Source organism: Lygodium microphyllum, chromosome 18 (genome assembly GCF_053477565.2).
Source record: "Lygodium microphyllum isolate KBCC chromosome 18, Lygodium_microphyllum_v1.1.10, whole genome shotgun sequence".
Taxonomy (NCBI): domain Eukaryota; kingdom Viridiplantae; phylum Streptophyta; class Polypodiopsida; order Schizaeales; family Lygodiaceae; genus Lygodium; species Lygodium microphyllum.
The window spans coordinates 67,470,071-67,482,520 of NC_141152.1; the positions used below are offsets into that span (position 1 = coordinate 67,470,071).

Sequence of the window (12,450 nt, forward strand, 5' to 3'; positions counted from 1 at the left end):
ACGTGACTCGGGATTGGATCTCGAGGCCCGCATACTAGTCTATGGGTGGAATCTTGGATTCGTAATCCCTGTGGATTGCTGGATAGCCTTCGAGCGGATTATGGATAGGCCTACGGGCTGGACTTTATGTATTTCAAAGATAAATATGATAACCTGCTGAAAAGGAACTTGTTTGACATTGCTTTTCTATGTTAAGTGCTATGATTACGTGAAGGAACCAATGCCTAACGGGTTAATTAAGGAAGCTGATTGATACATGTCCAACTAAATATGTAAGGTAATTAAATAACTAAAACAACTTGAGGAAAGTGCGGGGGATGTGGCCATAGGTCCGTCCTACGGATGGGTGGTCCCAGTTGGGCGAGAACTTTTCTCAATCATGATGAATAGCAAGAAGATCGTTCAAAGTGTCAAGATTGTGGGAGAGAAGGAAGGAGTCTCACTTGTAGCTTTCTTGCTTGCACAATGGGGGAATACACACAAGGGTGGAGGCTGAAAACAGTTTTCCTCTTCTTAGTTATGTAAGCCAAAAGAACTCTAGTACAAAAGAAATAGAAGAACCCTATATATGGGTCTTAAACCAAACTCAACTAACTAAGGTGGCATACTAACTGAGCCACGAACTAGAGTAGATAAGGATAGCTGTCATCTAGCTATTATTCATGGGCGGTGTACCAACCGCATCTGCAAACTGACAAGTCGGTGACATAAATGCACAACGGTCACCCTGGCATATCACGAGTGGAGCTCGATATCTCAATACTCCCCCTCGAGCTCAATCCCAATTCCTGCATACCAAGCAGGTCTCTGAACTTGCGCAACTTCTCTGCGCCCAATGCATTCGTAAATATGTTAACTACCTGATCCTCTGTGCTGACATAAACTAGATCAATAAGACCTAGTAAAACCCTCTCCCATACATAGTGATAATGCACCTCAATGTGCTTTGTTCTAGCATTATAGACTGGGTTATTTGCCAAGTGTATATTGCTCATGTTGTCACAATAAATGACAACTGGCCCATCTGTAGGCTGATGCATATCATAAAGTAGCTTATGCAACCAAGCTACCTCACATGCAGCCATTGTTGCACCCCCATACTCAGCCTCTGTGCTCAACAAGGCAACTGTAGGTTGTTTTTTGCTGCTCCAAGTGACTGCAGCACTCCCAAAAGAGAACACATATCCACTGGTAGATCGTCTATAAGAAATACTACCAACCCAATCAGCATCAGTGTATCCATGCAACTGTATCTGAACCCCAGTCTCATAAAATAGTCCATACTAGAATGTGGACTTCACATACCTGAGTATGCGTCTAGCCGCATTCAAATGCGGTTTCCTTGGAGCTTGCATAAACTGACTTACCAATCCAACAACATAGCTCAAATCTGGCCTGGTAATAGTCATATAAATCAAACTTCCTACTATGCGTCTATACATAGTAGGGTCTTCGAGAAGCTCACCTGCATCTGCGCTCAGCTTCACATTCTGCTCCAAAGGAACTGAAATAGGCTTACAGCCTGTCATCCCATATTTGGACAGCATGTCCAATCCATACTGCCTCTGTAAGAGCCGTATCCCACTTGGTGATCTAATCACCTCAATGCCCAAGAAACAACGCAGCTCTCCCAAATCTTTCATCTCAAACTTCTGCTTCAATAGCATTTTCACATGAAGGATATCTTCATCACTATCACCTATGATAAACAAATCATCAACATAAATGACAAGCAGCATAATACCTTTCTCTGTTTTTCTCACATAAAGTGAGAAATCTGCCTTGGAAATCTGACAGCCAATAGTGACAAGATACTGTCCTATCTTGTCAGACCATGCTCTAGGTGCTTGCTTCAAGCCATACAATGCTTTCTTCAACCTGCAAACAAACTCAGGATGAACAGCATGCACATAACCTGGTGGCTGCTCCATATATACCTCTTCTCGCAAATCACCATGCAAGAAGGCATTCTTTACATCCATCTGATGTAAAGACCATTCCTTTGATGCAGCCATAGCAATGACTGCTCTTACGATTGCCATCCTTGCAACCGGACTGAATGTTTCTTCATAATCAATGCCATATGTTTGTGCATACCCCTTGACTACTAATCTTGCCTTGTATCTGTTCACAGAACCATCTGCATTGTGCTTCACCTTATAAACCCACTTACAGCCAATTGCATTCTTACCTTTAGGCAAAGGTACCAGTTCCCATGTAGCATTTGCTTCCAAGGCATCCATTTCTTCATCCATAGCTTTCTCCCATTTTTCTTTTTCCATGGCTTGCTCAAAAGAAGTGGGTTCTGGTTCCTGTATCACTTTGACCATATATGCATAGTGAATGGCTATAAATCCATCATATTTCAGCCTATCCACAGGATACCTAGCTCTGGTAGACCTACGCAAAGTAAGCTCACTTCCAGATGCTCTCAAAACATCCCTAGTCTTCCTTACTCCAGATGTAACAATAGAAGGGATACCCAACTCATCATCAATGCTCTGTTCTGAGCCACTAGATTCACCATCCACATAAGAGTGACCTGCATTCACATCAAACATGGGCTGATCTACCTTCTCTTTTCCTTTTCGTGATACCTGCATACCATTATCTACATTGCTTTGAGAAGATTCTCCTGATCTCAATCTGCCTGTCCATGGTGAAGAATGTGAACCACTGCTGGAGGACGCTCCAGGTCCACTAATATCTTGTGACTGCTGTTGTGAATTCTGTGCAGCATTACCATTTTGTGCATCTACATTATCAATCACATTTATTGGTTTATACCAGCTACTCATCTCATCAAAAACAACATCTTTGCTCATTGTAAACTTACGAGTAGAAGGGTTATAGCGTCTATACCCTTTCTTCTGCAAAGAGTAACCAATAAAGATGCACTTCTTAGCTTTTGGATCCAACTTGGATCTCAACTCATCTGGCACATGAACATAGGCAATGCAGCAAAAAATCTTCAAATGAGAAATATCTGGTTTCCTACCAGTATACCTCTCCTCTGGAGTCATCCCATGTATTACTGCAGTGGGAGTCCTGTTCATTATGTAGACTGCTGTAGCAACTGCCTCAGCCCAATAAAAATCTGGCAGGTCTTTTTCATTGAGCATGGCACGAGATACCTCTCCAATATGCATGTTTTTCCTTTCTGCAATTCCATTTTGTTGTGGGGTATGACTGCATGCATATTGCTGCTGTATGCCATGCTCCTGCAGGAACCTTGCAAACTCATTTGAGAGGTACTCTCTCCCTCCATCTCACCGTAGGCATTTTATTTGCAGGCCTGTTTCTTTTTCAACCATAGCTTTAAGAGTTTTGAAATGCCCAAAAACTTCACTTTTCTTTTTCATGAAATACACCCAAAATTTTCTGCTATAGTCATCAATAAAAGTGACAAAATAATGACAGCCTCCAAGAGATGCAGCTTTAGTAGTCCACACATCAGAGTGGATTAATTCCAATGGCTTCTTACTCTCTTGAACATGTCTAGGAAATGGTTTCCTTGCCTGTTTTCCAAATTGACAGGCTTCACATACCTTATGCATTTCTACAACCTTGAATTTTGGCAATCCTACAACAATATTTTGAGCCTGCATTGATTTAAGTCGTTGTACATTAACATGACCAATGTGTTTATGCCAGATATCAATATTTGCAACTACACCGGTTCCATGTACAAACATTGCTGCACTCAATTCAGGCATATCTGCATCCAATGTAAACATTTTGCCCTTCTTTTTTCCTTTTGCTATCAAGCGACCTTTATTTTTCATATCCTCAACAAAGCATCCATGGGAATTAAATCTGACCTGCAAGCCCTGCTCAACCATTTGACCAACAAAAACCAGGTTCTTGGTGATATTCAGAACATGAAATACATCCGACAGGTATTTCTTTTTCCCATCCTGCATAGACAAAGGAATATTTTCAATCTGCACAATAGGATGTGCAGTATCATCACCAGTCTCCACAAATCCTAGTTTTTTCATTTTCCTTGCATCTTGCATCCATTCTACATGACCTGTCATGTGGTTTGATGCACCTGAGTCAACATACCACACATCATCCTGTACACCCAAAATTTTCTTTTTCATGAAATACACCCAAAATTGGTCATATGCTGCACCATAAACAAATGCTCATTTTTGTCATCACCCTGTCTACTAGAAGATGCATAATTCCCTTGTTGCAGTTTTCCATTCATGATGTCATTCTGCTTTTTATAGCAGTCTTTAGCTATATGACCCATTTTACCACAGTAGTAGCATTCAACATTGTTGTTAGCATTTTGCCCTCTTTGCCATCCACCACGACCTCTTTGGCTCCCCCTGCCTCTAGAGTTACCACGTCCTCCTCCATAGGACTGGTTTTCTTGAGTTTCTGCATATTCTGATTTCTAACAGGGTCTCGAGATCGGCCTCCTCTACCTCTGCCTCTACCTCTTCCAGCATTTGAGTAGAAGACAGCTTCTTTTGAAGTTCCTCCTGAAGAAGATGCACAACCATTTCTCTACTCCTCAGAAATTAGAAGAGCAATCAACTCCTCAAAATCAAGAAATCTTTCACGGATGGAAATGGATGTTTGAAACTGTGCATAATCCTTTCCTAGACCATTCAAGGTCACAGAAACTAAATCATCATCTTCCACTGGTGACCCAATGGAAGCAAGTGCATCTGCAATCTTCTTCACCTTCATGTGGTAGTCATTAATGCTCATACTTTCTCTTTGCACATTGTGCAACTCTTGCTTGAGCTGCATTTTCTTGGCTTGCGTATTTGTGCTATACATTTTTGACATAGTATCCCATACCTCCTTTGGCGTACTTGCATCCTGAATATGCACAATCATAGAGTCTGAAATGCTGATAGACAACCAATACATAACTTTTCTGGCTCTCTCATGCCATGCTTTAAAAAATAGCAGTGCAGGAGCATTGGGAGGGGAGAGAGGCTTGGACTAATCACTTAGAGGAACTAGAGCATCTCATAGAAACTCAGCTTTTAGCCACCCACGCTCTAATTTGCGAAAAGGCGCGACGAAAGCTGTGGTATGACAAGCACATCAACCAACGTAACTTTGATCATGGGGACCTTGTGTTACTCTACTCGGTCAAAGGGCACAAACAGAAAATGAAATTTCGAGGGCTGGGGCCTTTCCAGGTGCGTGCAATTAGCAAAATAGGCAATGTCGAGTTGGAGACGCTCGAAGGGGAAGGAATAGGCTTCTTCAATGGCAGTTGCATGAAAAAGTACTATCCCCCTTCCCATCCACTGCATGAACCACCGATGCGCGAACCCCCCGTCGCTGACATTTGCTGTTGATTGGGAACATCATGAAGAACTGGTTCTTCTTCATTTCCTGCAACAAATTCCCAATATCCTTTTCCCATAAGGAAATTCGTCATTCTAAACTTCCATGCTTGGAAGTTGTTCTTGTCAAGATTTTCAGTGACAATCTGTGAGAGAGAATCAGATGCCATTACAGAACACTGCAAAAAATTCTGTAACTGCACAGAACACAGCCTCAGCCTCACAAGGGCAAATCTGCAAAATTGATGAAAGTGTATTTGACCACACAGTCACTTCCTAGTGACGATTTTGCATCAACAGGCAACAAGGATGATTCTGTAACTCCCAATGTCTCTGCGCACAGGCATACGATGTAATTTCTATAGTAACTTTTCACCGACCTGTAGGACAGTGGTCGCACAGCATAAAACTGGGCCTTTTCCTGAGTGCATGCAGAAAACTTCTGCCTCCAAAACAGGCCCTGAAATGGTCTCAAATCAAAAAACGGGGTCGCATAGCATATACTGCCCTCTTGCTTCACCGCGAAGGGCGTCTCAACCTGGGACAATGCACTCTTGCCCTTTCCGGCTGTGCTACCTGCAGAGACTTGCTTCCAAAACAGAAAAATGAAAGCAATACTAGTCCTCTTACTAGAACATGGCGAACTTGGCTTGCTTTCTTGAGCTCCTTACCACGAACAAGGCTCTAATACCATGTCAAGATTGTGGGAGAGAAGGAAGAAGTCTCACTTGTAGCTTTTTTGCTTGCACAATGGGGGAATACACACAAGGGTGGAGGCTAAAAACAGTTTTCCTGTTCTTAGTTGTGTAAGCCAAAAGAACTCTAGTACAAAATAAATAGAATAACCCTATATATGGGTCTCAAACCAAACTCAACTAACTAAGGTGGCATACTAACTGAGCCACGAACTAGAGTAGATAAGGATAGCTATCATCTAGCTATTATTCATGGGTGGTGTACCAACCACATCTGCAACTGACAAGTCGGTGACATAAATGCACAACGATCACCCTGGCATATCACGAGTGGAGCTCGATATCTCAATACAAAGAACACGAACAAAAGAGTGTTGATCTAGAGTCTAAGTTATAAATGATCCCGATTTACGCTGCTTTAGGGGGACAGAATGGGACTATGTCTTATGGTAGAGAGGTTGAGCTTTGCATCCCTCTCGTTCTCATTCTCCTTAAACCAAGTACAGCATGAATCCGCTTCGGACCTGGCATTTCTGTGTAAAGTAGTTCGCTCAGGTTCGACGCTAGTTGCCATTAGGAAATGACTAATAGGGAAAACCCTAATTCAGGTCGGGGTCCTAAGTGGGAATGGCTGGAATACTTCCGCCACATGGCAGATGCGGAAAGCCCTAGATCGCAAACCCCGTAACATTCCATGGGAATGCCAGGTAGAGCTTTCTAGACATCCTTTCCGATGGACTACTAAGACGTGTCCTAAAGATAACAGGTGGACACGTTACAGGAAATGGGAGAGGGAGAGGGGGAGGGAGAGGAAGGGAGACATTAAACATAATAGGAAAATGAGAGAGAGGGAGAGGGAGAGGGAGGAAATGGGAGAGGGAGAGGGAGAAAATGAGAGAGAGAGAGAGGGAGGGAGATAGAGAGAAAGAGAGGGAGAAGGAGAGGGGGAGGAAATGGGAAAGGAAGAGGGAGGAGGGAGGGAGAGAGAAAGAGAGGGGAAGGGAGAGGAAATGAGAGATGGAGAGGGAGACATTAAACATAATAGGGAAATGAGAGAGGGAGAGGGAAAGGGGAAGAGACAAAAACATAATAGGGAAATGAGAGAGGGAGAGGGAGGGAGAAGAAATGAGAGAAGGAGAGGAAGAGAGCAAAAGGAAATGAGAGAGGGAGAGGAGAGAAAAAAAATGAGAGAACGAGAGGAGAGAGAAAAGATGTTAAACATAATAGGAAAATAGAGAAAGAGAGGGTGAGGGTGAGGGTGAGGGTGAGGGAGGGAGAGGAAATGAGAGAGGGAGAGGAAGAGAGAAAAGGAAATGAGAGAGATAGAGGAGAGAGAAAAAGAGAGAAAAATCATTAAACCTAATAGAGAAAGAGAGAAAGAGAGGGTCAGGGTGAGGGAGGGAGAGGAAATGAGAGAGGGAGAGAAAAAGAGAAAAGAAAATGAGAGGGAGAGGAGAGAGAAAAAATGAGAGAATGAGAGGAGAGATAAAAAGAGAGAACAGATGTTAAACATAAGAGGAAAAGAGAGAAAGAGAGGGTGTGAGTGAGGGTAAGGGTGAGGGTGAGGGTGAGAGTGCGGGAGGGAGAGGAAGAGAGAAAAGAAAATGAGAGAGGGAGAGGAGAGAGAAAAAGAAATGAGAGAGAGAGGAGAGAGAAAAGTCATTAAACCTAATAGGGAAAGAGAGAAAGAGAGGGTTAGGGTGAGGGAGGGAGAGGAAATGAGAGAGGGAGAGAAAGAGAGAAAAGGAAATGAGAGAGGGAGAGGAGAGAGAAAAAGAGAAAAAAATCATTAAACCTAATAGAGAAAGAGAGAAAGAGAGGGTGAGGGTGAGAGAGGGAGAGAAATGAGAGAGGGAGAGAAAGAGAGAAAAGAAAATGAGAGAGGGAGACGAGAGAAAAAAAATGAGAGAGGGAGAGGAGAGAGAGAAAGAGAGAGAGGGTTAGAGAGGGAGAGGAAATGAGAGAGGGAGAGAAAGAGAGAAAAAGAAATGAGAGAGGGAGAGAAGAGAGAAAAAAATGAGAGAGGGAGAGGAGAGAGAAAAAGATAGAAAATCATTAAACCTAATAGGGAAAGAGAGAAAGAGAGGGTAAGGGTGAGGGAGGGAGAGGAAATGAGAGAGGGAGAGAAAGAGAGAAAAGTAAATAGGACCTTACAATAAGCTCATCCTAGGCTCATAGGGGTTAGGAAGATCCTCAACAAACCTAAGGGATATATGGCTAGAGAGCCTTAGCATACTTGTGGCTCCTAGCATAATTTTCTTCCTGCAAAGAGACCTCTCATACATGGGGCTTGTCCTAGCCTCCACCATGCAAGTATACAACGAAGGCAATCAGCCTATTAGTATGAAAAACATTCATTTTTCATAACGTAAATCCAAAAATAACTTTGGATATTCGATAAAATCAATCTCTTCTTAAAAAGACAAATACAAAAAACTAAAACAACATCATTCATATGCTTCGCAAAACCAAAATAGCATCACCACAAGATCTCTTAGGAAACTCATCTTCAACTATCAATTTTAATTAATAAATATAATATAAGATCACTTGCAAGGAAGGATAGTCTTTTATCATTAACCCTCTTTCTTCCTTAGAATAGTCTTAGGAACAAATTTATGCTCTAACAAGCATATATTTGAGCATAATAACTATTTGAAGGTTTATTCCATGAGTAGTAGTAGTATATATGTAACCATCAAGCTAGAAATCATGCTTTGGTATCTGTGGAGATCCCAATCTCATACCCTCAAAGAGATTGTAGTGTGCAATAGTGTGGAGAGAATATGGGTGAGTTGTAAATGGTAAATGAGAATTCTATTGATGATGGAGAGAATATGAGGTGAATCGCCAATCCTATTCTTAGTGAGTGCAACCTACCCATAGTCGTGGTTGTGGTCATGGTCGTGGCCATGGTCGTAGTCGTGGTCGTGGTCCTAGTAGTGGTGGTGGTCGTCATAGTCATAGTCATAGTCGTGGTCGTGATCGTGATCATGGTCCTGGTCGTAGTGGTAGTCATATTCCTAGTCATAGTCGTGGTCGTGGTGGTCATGGTCGTGGTCGTGGTCATAGTCATGGTCGTCATGGTCATGGTCATGGTCATCGTAGTCGTGGTCATGGTTGTGGGTCGTGGTTATGGTCATCATAGTCGTAGTCGTGGTCGTGGTCGTGGCCGTAGTCATAGTCGTGGTTGTAGTCGTGGTCGTCGTCGTAGTCGTTGTGGTGGTCGGAGTCGTATTCGTAGTCATAGTCGTAGTCAGGGTGGTGGTGGTGGTGGTTGTAGCCGTTGTCATGGTCGTGGTCATAGTCGTCGTGGTCGTGGTCGTGGTCGTAGTCATAGTCCTAGTCGTGGTCGTAGTCATGGTCGTGGTCATCGTGGTCATGGTGGTCATGGTCGTGGTCATCGTGGTCATGGTGGTCGTGGTCATCGTGGTCGTGGTAGTCGTGGTCGTCGTTGTGGTTGTGGTCGTGGTCATAGTCATAGTCGTAGTCATCGTCATGGTCATCGTGGTCGTGGTGGTCGTGGTCGTGGTCATGGTCAAGGTCATAGTCGTGGTCTTGGTCATAGTCGTAGTCATGATCGTGGTCGTAGTCGTAACGTAGAAAAAGAGAGAGAGATGGAAGGAGAGGATAACAATTTAAGAAAAAAAAGAATGATAACAAAAACAAATTGTTTGTCGTAATGTAGCGTAGATAAAATGAAAAACAATGAAGTTCCTGTTGTTCAAGATCGCAAGGCATATCTTAAACAGTGTGTCCCATGTCCTTGCTCTCAACGCAAGCTGGCAATTAGACGAAAATATTGATTGTCTATAGAACACGTACGACGATTTGGTGAGTTTCAACCTGAGATCATTGATTAGGAGATTGTGAACTTTTAGCAAACGATAAGAAAAGTTAATATCAATCATGCATTGTACTCGCAAGCTAATTGAATACCATATACAATAAGATTGGGTTGGGCTGGCAAATTTTCTATCCAGGGAGGTGATGTCTCGTCCCAAGGAGGATTGCACCCTTTGCGGCCAATTAGAAGAGTTCGTGGGCATGCGATGGATGGAGTGCATGAGCCAATCCACCACTTGTAAGGCCAATCTATACCGTCAATACTAGAGGAAACATGCAGCCTTCCAAACCTACCTACAATCTTGGAGCTTCAGATGGAGGCAATGATTGATGCATTGATTCCCATGGATGTCGAGACTTCTGATCCACTTAGAGAGGAAGAATCCATACCATTATATGATGGGTGCTGAGTATCTCACTTGAAGACACTGCTTGCACTCTTAAGTGTGCAAGCAAAATATAGGTGGAGCGATGCGAGTGTGACCGAGTTGTTCAGGTACCTTGTACATACGCTTCGTTGATTTTTTTTTCGGCACTATTATTAAAAACATTTGTGCTTTTTCAAGGTGTTTATAAAAAATTTTAGGTTATTGAAATATCATATATTACCATCTACAAATACCATGCATGATTCTCATGATGATATACGACATGTTTTATGAAATCTTGGCATGGACTACAACAACATCTATATATGTATCAACGATTGCATACTGTTTCGAGGAGAATACGAGACTATGGAGATATGTCCAAAGTGTGGTACTCACAGGTATCGACAAAACTTGCAAGAGTAAACCATCCCTCAACTCAGACACTTTCCGCTTATCCCCCACATAAACCACATGTTTTATACGTCCGGTATGGCGAGTTTGACAACGTGGCATGCGCAGAATAGGTCCATGAATGGAGTTCAACGAATATTAGTGGATTCACGCGCATGGAGCCACATTGACTCTACCTTCCCGGGCTTTGCCCGAGAGCCAAGGAATCTTTGGCTCGGTCTTGCAATGGATGGCGTGAACCCATTCGGTTTGCGCTCAACTTCTTACAGTGTGTGGCCTATAGTTCTTGTCAACTACAATATCCCCCCATGGCTTTCTACGAAGAAAGGACATCTCATCCTTAGCTTACTCATCCCCGACCGCTACAAAGTCAAAAATATGGATATGTATCTTCGTCCATTTGTCGATGAGTGTAAGATTTTGTGGGAGGAGGGGGTCACCGTGCAAGATATGAGCAAGCGCGATGGTCGGCGGTCTGCCAATATTCGAGCCATTCTCATCATGTGGACGATGCATGACTTTTTGGGATTTGGAGAGTGCTTAGGTGAATAGGCCTCTGTTCTCATTGGTAATTTCTATATTTTATCTTGTTCAAGCTTAAATTCACTAGGTTGTGGTGTTGAAATAGGTCTGGTTACCTCAGGTTATCATGCATGTCCATTGTGCGGGCCACAATTAGACTCTCGAAGGTCACGAACCATGAAGAAGATGGTATATTAAGGACACGCCACTTTCTTGCCAGAGGATCATGAACTCAGGGAAGGTTTTCTTGGATGACCTCCAATACGTATGAATGCCGCAAGCTGGTATGAGCTGAAAATGGTCCACTCGGAGTCACATCCAAACGAAATGTGGCGGTTCTCAGTTTTCTACGAGTGGCCATATTGGATCCACTTACAGGTCAACCACTTGTTGGATCCCATGCATATTTTTAAGAATGCGGGCAGCTTGCTATGGGACCACATCACACGAAAGAGAGATACTATAGGGGCACGATTGGATTTGAAGGAGGTAGGTAAGATGGAGGCGCTTTGGCCGCACTCAAGTCTGATGGTCGTGTACAGCTATCTCGCGCTCCTTGGTTTTTGTCCGCTAAAGAAAAGCGCATTGCGAAGCAAGTAGTCAAGTCTATCCGCACTCCGACGGGTATGATGCATTCTCTGAGGTCTGTATTTTCTAAAGATGACCAACTATCAAGGCTAAAATCCCATGACTCGCATAGAATATGTCAGGTTTGTACTACGAATGGATTGTAATTGGCGTGCGCATTTTGCTATTTGGAGTGTAGCCATTATTCATAATGCTTTCTCATTTGTGGCAATTTGTACTACTGATCGCGATCATAGGATGTCTTACTCCAGAAATACGCGGGGCCATTTATAGGTTGTCAACTTTGGTGCAATGGATCTCACAGAAGGAGATTAAGACGTCCTCTATTGAATCCGAGAGGCGGGGAGTAGTGGAGATGGTCTGTCTCTTTGAGAAATACTTGCCCAGCAGCATGCTCATAATATAAATCCACCTTCTTGTGCATCTTGTATGTGAAGTGGAGATTGCTCGACCTCTCTATACGTGATGGATATTCTTCTTGGAGCGCTTCATGAAAACCCTGAAAGGCGTTTTGTGACAACGAGCTCGGCTAGAAGGTAGCATGGTTGAAGGTTGGTTGGTATCTGAGGCGCTAGTGCTCCAATTGCTGTTCACATGGAACCTTTCTCCACTTCAGTCTTCAAAGTTCTCATTTGAATATTTGCTACTACCACCAAGATCTGCATTGGGGGCCATTTCACTTGGGCTCGCACCCAG

At 43.1% G+C, this 12,450-nt stretch overlaps 1 pseudogene; it reads right to left on the reverse strand.

Annotated features, from left to right (window-relative positions):
- Window positions 1–12,270: 12,270 nt before the first annotated feature.
- Window positions 12,271–12,450, reverse strand: part of LOC148020984 (25S ribosomal RNA) — a 1,580-nt pseudogene continuing 1,400 nt past the window's right edge.